This window comes from Gymnogyps californianus, unplaced genomic scaffold (genome assembly GCF_018139145.2).
Source record: "Gymnogyps californianus isolate 813 unplaced genomic scaffold, ASM1813914v2 HiC_scaffold_340, whole genome shotgun sequence".
Classification (NCBI taxonomy): domain Eukaryota; kingdom Metazoa; phylum Chordata; class Aves; order Accipitriformes; family Cathartidae; genus Gymnogyps; species Gymnogyps californianus.
Window position 1 is genome coordinate 13,999 of NW_026114225.1, and position 7,269 is coordinate 21,267.

Consider the following 7,269-nt stretch of genomic DNA (forward strand, 5'->3'; position numbering starts at 1 on the left):
GTGGTCTGGTTTTGATTCCCCAAACCCTCTCTGCCAGGCAGGGGCTCAGCAGGGAAAAATCTATGGCACTGGGCAACACAATTGCCCCAGCTGTACCACCATGGGGACACCGTCCCTGCGTGTGGTCAAACCATCGCCCTTTGAGTTAACAGCTGAACACGCTCAGCCACCCTGCCACAGAGACCCCAGCCAGGGCTGTCCCAGGGCACTGCTTTGCTGTCAGGACAGGCCTCAGTGCTGAAGGAGTGGGAAGGTCCCTGAGCCCAAGCCACATGCGCAGCCCCATGGAGGTGGAAGCCTGCCCTTCACCTCACCTCCAGGGATGGTGGGGGACAGAGGGGTGCAGGGAGAGGCCCAGTGCCTGGAGGAGGGGGATGTAAGATTTCTGCCCCCATGTCCCCTCCACCACATGCCCTGGGGTGCCATCAGAGGCTGGGGGCACCTCCCCTCAGGGAGGGCATTTCCCTCACCCTGTTGCACGGCTCCTGCTGTGGAGTTGGGGACAGATGTGGCCCAGAGGGGTGTTGCCCTGGGCGTCAGAGGAGGCTCAGGGTTGTTTTCCTCTCCATCAACCCACCCTGGAGTGGGCCAGAGCATGGGAGAAGTGCCTGAGCAAGAGCCTCCTCCTGCCCCGTTGCCCTGCAGAGACGTTGAAGGGGCTGCGCTCTGCAGTGCAGCACTGTGCCAAAATCAGACCCCAGCGGAGAGGCTGTCCTGACTTCCCCCATCTCAGAAGGGTTCAAGTGCTGTTTTCTGCAGAAGGTCCCTGGGCACCCAGGGGACAACAGGACTGTGCTTGTCATAGACACGTTATGGGAGGAGAGGGTCTCTCCTGCTGGCGAGTGTCAAGGGGATGTAGCTCAGTGGAAGAGCGCCGCTTTGCATGAGGGAGGTCCTGGGTTCAATCCCCAGCATCTCCATGGGGTGTTTTTGCCCTGAATCCCCAGCCTCAGGCAGGTGCGGGTTAGAGCTTGGGGCACTGGTCCTCTCCAGACCCTGTGGGCCTGCCCTGCCCACCCAGGGCTTGGCTGTGAGGTGAGGAGGGCTATGTGCGCAGCCTCTGCTGAGCCCCCTCTTGGAGGAGAAGCAGGCAGCTGTGCTGGACCTGAGATCGGGTCACTGCCCTGCACCACAGACCCACCCCACAGAGGGTGTCTGTGGGGAGATCTCAGGCAGGGGACAGAGGTCAGCAGCACACTAGGAATCCTTTCTGGCTGCAGTGAGAGATGTGGTGTGAGGGCTGGTCCAGCCCAGGTGTCCTTGGGACCAGGGCCACACTGGCCTGGTGGCTTTCCAGGGGTAAGGGTCTGAGATTGTCCTGTCTCCAGGTGGAGATCCCATACCATGTGGGAAGCACCCCTCTGTGCCAGCAGGTAGGGGTGTCTGAGCTGGACGAGCCTGAGCGGGGCTGTGGGTCTCCCAGCTGGAGGAATGACATTTCTTACGCTGACCCTGTCTCCAGGTCCTTCTCCTTCCACCATCATGGCTTGAGCAGAGCCTCAGCTCAGGGAACCTGGAGCTGCTGAGGTCAGGCACAGCCCTGCTGAGGTGGGACTGGTAGGGCCGGTGCCCAGCTCTTGCTCCTGGGGTGTTTGGTGCTCTCTGTCCACTGTGCTGATGGCATTGGGAGGCACAGGCCTGTCCACCGCCATGCACAGGCAGTGAGGGCCAGGAGATGGTGCCTTGGCTGCTCCCTTGGCAATAACACCTGTAACCAAAATGGGGTATGAGACATGGACTTTCACTGCAGGGTGCCCAGCCCCCAGGAGCGTGAGCCCAGCCTCAGAGAAATAAGGTTGCTCTCCCATGGACTTTAAACAGGCATGCTCTGCCCAGCGTCGGGGCAGCAGTGCTGAGAGTTGGGGTCTCACTGTGACCCCCCCTCAGGTAGGTCCTCGGGAGCTGCAGGAGAAACCACAGATCTGGGGCACAGTGACAATCCTGCTTTGCTGCAGAGAATGGACCCAGCCCGCAGGGCCAGACTGTTCAGGTCCCAAAATGCCATGAAACAGGTACTTTCTGCAGGTGTGCTGCCCCCTCAAGCACACACAGGCCTGTGGCTCATCTCCCCAAGGAGGAGAGGCAAACCTCTGCCAGGTGCCAGAGTAAGGGAGAAATATTACACCTACGGGAGGGCAGAGCTGGCGGCGAGGTGGCACGGGACAGGCACTGGGCTCTTTGCCCTGGTCCCCACTTGGGGCACCTTGACTCTGCTGGTCAGTGTCCATGCTGCCCATAGACCCCCACCATCCTGTGTTCAGAAGATAACACTCCCCCCTTCTTCTTTACTTCACTTCACCTTACTTCTCTGAGATGCAGGGCTGGAGCTTGCCCCAGTGGGAGTTTTCCAGGGGATGGAGGCTGTGTTTGCAGTGCCCATGTATGTCACCCATCATCGTGGGCGTCTGGCCCTGGGAACGCTGCTCTCCCATGGGGGCTGCCAGCAGGAAGGCTCCAGGGTATGGGGCAAAGGGGTGTGTGAGCCTGGGCTTCCCCCAGAACCCCCAGCGTCACCCCAGGGGTGGTGGAGCTCCCGGCAGGGAATGGGGCAATGCTGAAGTGGGAGAGGATGTTGGCGACAGCCGCCTCCTCCCCTCTTCTCCTCTAGGGCCAGATCCTGCTGTTTGCAGCAGTACTGAGCTGCAGGAACTCCCCACAGGGAACCCTGCCTGCCACAGACAGCAAATGCACCTTCCAGCCCACAGCAGAGGAGCCTTTTGGGGAAAAGGCAGAGGGGTGTGGAGACCCACCAGCGGGAGCAGGGAGGGCAGTTTGGGTGCCAGGTCCTGCCCAGGTGTCAAAGCCTTCTCCTCGACTGGCTCCTGCGTAAGAGCCTTCTCTGCGGGGCAGGGGCAGGTGAAAGCCCCGGCCAAGGGAGAGGGACCCTGGCTCAGCTCCCAGCAGCACCTGCTTTAGAGGAGGGACACAAAATCTCATCTGCCATGGAAACGTGCCCACATGAGCATCCTCCCAGATGAGCCCTTCTTCAGGCCAGGGGCTGGACCACGGCTTTTGGCTACAGCACACATCTCGTGGGGATCCTTTCTCCATCCCTCTGGCCCTCCAACAGCGCTGAGGGAAAGGTGCCCCAATCTCCCCTGCTCCCCTCCCTCCTGTACCTGCCCACAAGTACTGCCCCGACACAAACCCAAACTGACACCCCTGGCAAGGCAGCAGGAGGGCAGGGGTGGGGCTGGAGGGGAGCAGGAGGAGGGGGTCCCAGGGCTGCCGTGGGGCCTTACAGCCCCTGCTCAGGAAGAAGGCAGCTCTGCGGCTGTGGCAGTAGTGCTCGGGGTCTGTGAGGGCCCAAGGCAGCAGGAGCAATGGAGATGGGTCCTGGCAGAGCATGAGGAGAGGGAATCCCAGCCCCACGTGTCCCTGAACATGGCTCTGCACCCTGTGCTGGGGCAGTGGGGAGCAGAGCTGCCTCCTGACCATTATGGGAGGTAATCTGTGGGCCTTGATCCCACCTGGGGCTGGCTGGGGTGTTCAGGGCACTGCAGCCACCTTAGCGCTCACTTCTGTGAGACAAAAGCCCAGGGCTTCCCCTGTCCTGGCAGCTCTGTCATGGCCTCTGCGCTGTGGGACCAGCGGGGCCCAGGCAGGGGGAAAGAGCAGCTGGAAACCCAAGGGTGAGGAAATGGGTGCTGCCGCTGAGGTGCATCACGGGACCTATCAGAGAGCCATTTGGACTCGAAAGTGCCTGTGGCCAGCAGGATGGAAATGTCTCTGTCAGCAGGATTATTCCCCAGGGACCATGGGCTCTCGCAGCCCCACAGCCTGACCCCGACCCTGCGCCCCTTCCGCACCGCCATGTCCTTCTTCTCTGCTCCCCCTGGTGAGCCTCAGGGAGACACCCCCACCTGGGCAGGCAAGCACCAGCTGTGGGTCAAAGCCCTCAGAGACTTTTAATAAGAAGAAATCTGGAGGCACAGCAGAAAAGGGGAATACAAATAGAGGAAACTCCAGGCGGTTTCTGCTGCCCATGGGTCAAGGGAGACAGTTCCCATGTGCTCACAGCTCTCCCAGCTGCACAGACCTCTCCTCCGTCCCGGCTGCACCCAGCTGCACAGCAGGGATGGGCTCTCCTGGCCTGGGGCTCAGGGACTGTTGTGCACAGAGCTCCACTGTCACAGCCTTTGTGTCCTCACGGGGATGTGCCAGAGACACCTCTTCAGCATCATCATAGCCCATGCTCGCCAGGGATAGGGACAAGGTGTCTCCTTCAGCTCTGGGGACCCCGACACTTGTCCGGGAGCGCAGGCTGGCCCCTGCAGGCAGCAAGGCAGGACATTGCAGTTCACCTCATGGGGTCTGTACATCATCTTCCTCCCAGCTCCTCACCACATTCAGCTCCTTCTCCCACCCCCAGTCCCTCCAAGGAAAACTCCTGGGGCAGGTTCCCCCTTCCCAGGAGGTTGGGGTCTCAGGACAGCAGCGACTCGGGTGCCACCAGGGATGGCACCCCAGGAACCAGCAGTGCTAAATTTCCCTCTCACCTCTGGGTGCATCCCTGGGCCCTGCTCCTCCTCTGGCACCCTGGACATTTCCCACTCGCCCTGCTCAGGGGCAGCGTCCTCCCCAGGGTCAGAAACCTCCCTGGCATCATCATAGCCATCTGCTGGCTCACCTGCGGCCAGGACAAGAACATCTGAAAGGAGAGGGGAGCTGGTGACAGTGAGAAGATACGTCCTGCAGAGCAGAGGACGGGAGGAGGCGCAGGGACACAGGGCTGAGACACTGGTGTTGGCAGCGCCACAGGAGACCCCCGTGTCCTCCCCATCTCTGACACTGACACTCAGTGACACCTCTGTCCAACACATGTCTGCAGGGAGACGAAGCCCTTCCTGCCCCGTTACCTGCTGCTGATGCCAGACCATCCTCCTCCTTGCTGAGCCCAGGGGAGGGCTGCAGCTGGCTCAGGGACTCCTCTGAAGAAGAGCCTGGAGAGATGCACAGTGGGTGTTATGGAGCGAGCCCCACTGACCTGGCCCATGGTCAGCGCTGCTGGGGAAGGGGGACCCACAGAGCTGGGGCTGCATGGGGAGGAGGGCTGGGAATTTACCCTGCTCCCCTGGCACAAACCCTGTCTCAAAGGTGCTCCCAGAGGTGCCCTAGGACAGCCCCTTCCCTCCCTCCTTGGGTGTCACATGGGGTGCAGGGGCAGAAAGAGAGGGGCTGTCCAGCTGGGCCGGTGAAAGGTGGTTGGGAGAAAGCTCCTCTCCTGGGCCCAGGACCTGGATGCTCTCCCCACACACCACATGGCGCCAGTGCTGCAGGGACCACGGGCTGGGGGGCTTCAGGGGATCAGCTCTGGGTTAGGGCCAGGGGAAAGGGTCCTGCAGATGTGCCTCCAGGGAGGACCCACACCCACCTGAGCGACCAAACCTCGCCTGCTTCTCCCATGCTGGGCTGTAACCGATCTCCTCGTACACGGCCTCGGGGAAGAGCTCCTGAGCTCTCCTGGAGCCTGGGGATAGAGGCAGGGCTGGCAGAGGGACAGGCAGAGAGCCAATGGGACCCCACTGTGCTCCCCCAAACCTCTTCCTTGGGCCAGCCCAGCACTGCTCCGACAGCACAGCCCCACTGCACTGTCCAGGCATGGCTGCCACATCCCCGGTGAGGGCAACATTGCTGTGCAGATCCTCTGGGGCAGCATCACCCTCACATCATCCCTTTGGAGACAGCGCTCATGCCCCTCTGGCCCCTGGGTCATGCCCCCTTGTCTGACCCTGGAGCAGCTCCCATGTTTCCTCCCACCTGGAGCTGCCCTCTCTCTGCCCCACGGGTCTATAGCAGGGCCCCTGCCCTGCTGGTGGGTGGGCAGGGCTGGGCAGAGGGACAGGCTGGGAGCCTGACACCATGGAAATGGACCCTCCTGCCCCACGCTCCTCCTAGCATCTCCATTGCCCCAGAGCGCCCTCCACCAATACCCAGAGCACTGCCAGCCTTGGCCATCTCCCCTCTGCTCACATCTCCCCGAGCCCCACTCTCCCCGTTTCTCTCCTTGCCTCTGGCCAGCTCCCCCCACCTCTGGGCTCTCTCCACCCCTTGCTGCTGGTGCCCCATGGCCAGGCACTCACTGGGGTGGTGTCTGGGACAGGTGGCAGCACACAGTCCCACCCCCTCAGCTCTGCCTGTGCCCCTCACTGACATCCCGCAGCACCCCACAGCCCTTCCAGGAGGTATCTTCCCCTGGCACCATTGTGGCAGGACCCACCTCTGCGCCCAGTCCTGGTGCTTAGCACTTGCCCGGCCAGGAGGGCCAGGAGCAGGCAGAGAAGGGCCCCCAGGATGATGCAGATGATGACGGGCACTGAGACTCTCCCGCTGCCAGTCAGACGGCCTCGAGTGGGATCTGCATGGGCAAGAACATGGAAGGGGCAGCACCAGGCCTGGGAGAGGTGGAGGCAGCATCAGTCCTGACCCCATCACACAAGGCAGCAAGGGGTGGAGCCCCAGGGGTGAGTGATGGGCAAGCTTCTACCCTGCTGAGTAAATTACAACCCTCCCTAACCCCCCCCACCCCAGTGCCTCCTCCTGGGAGTTTCACACCCCAGCAAGGAGCCCCTTCCATCCAGCTGTGGGTCACAGCCTGGCCCCGGGGATACCCAGCCCCGGGGGAGGACAAGTTACCTGCTTGGGGTGGGAATGCTGCCGTCCTGGGTGTAGCTGCAGAAGAGGCAAAGGAGAGCTGGGCTGAGAGGGTGGTTGTGCGGGTCCCGGGAGCCTCCTCCCCAACACACCCTGTGTGTGTCTGGAGATGCCCCTGACACATCCCCCCCAAATTGCCCCTCCTGTAGTGCTAGAAAGGGAGGCCGGGACAGGGCCCAGCGCCTCTGCTCTGGGCGGCAGGCAGGAAGGCACAGGCAGCCCAGGGGATAGCCCTGGGGCTGCAGGGCCCCACGGCAGTGGCAGCAGGACGTCCAGATCCACCGAGGCTGCTCCGCACTTGGCACCAGCCTCCTGCACTCCACAGAATGTTCCTGCTCTCGGGAGGTCAGGGCCCATGCCAGGACCAAGTGGGAAGGCTTTCCCCAGCTCCCTGCCAAGACCCGAGCAAGGGGTCCCAGCCCTGCCACTCACCTGAGCAGCGCACGGCAGCATCTTCCTTATGCCGACAAGCACCGCTGTCCCCAGGACGGGCCCAGCAGTCCTGCAGAGACAGCTCTGTCCCCCGGCACTCCACCTGCTCCAGCCAGATAGGGCCCATCCCCATCCCAAACGCAGCCTCATGCAGGGCAGACACCGCGGGGCCACAGCCCAGCT

General features: G+C 62.4%; 1 non-coding gene across 1 annotated transcript; it reads left to right on the forward strand.

Moving 5' to 3' along the window:
- Nucleotides 1-849: 849 nt before the first annotated feature.
- On the forward strand, nucleotides 850-920 carry TRNAA-UGC (transfer RNA alanine (anticodon UGC)). The gene has a single exon. It is a non-coding gene; the product is annotated as a tRNA-Ala (tRNA).
- The last annotated feature ends 6,349 nt before the right edge of the window (nucleotides 921-7,269 follow it).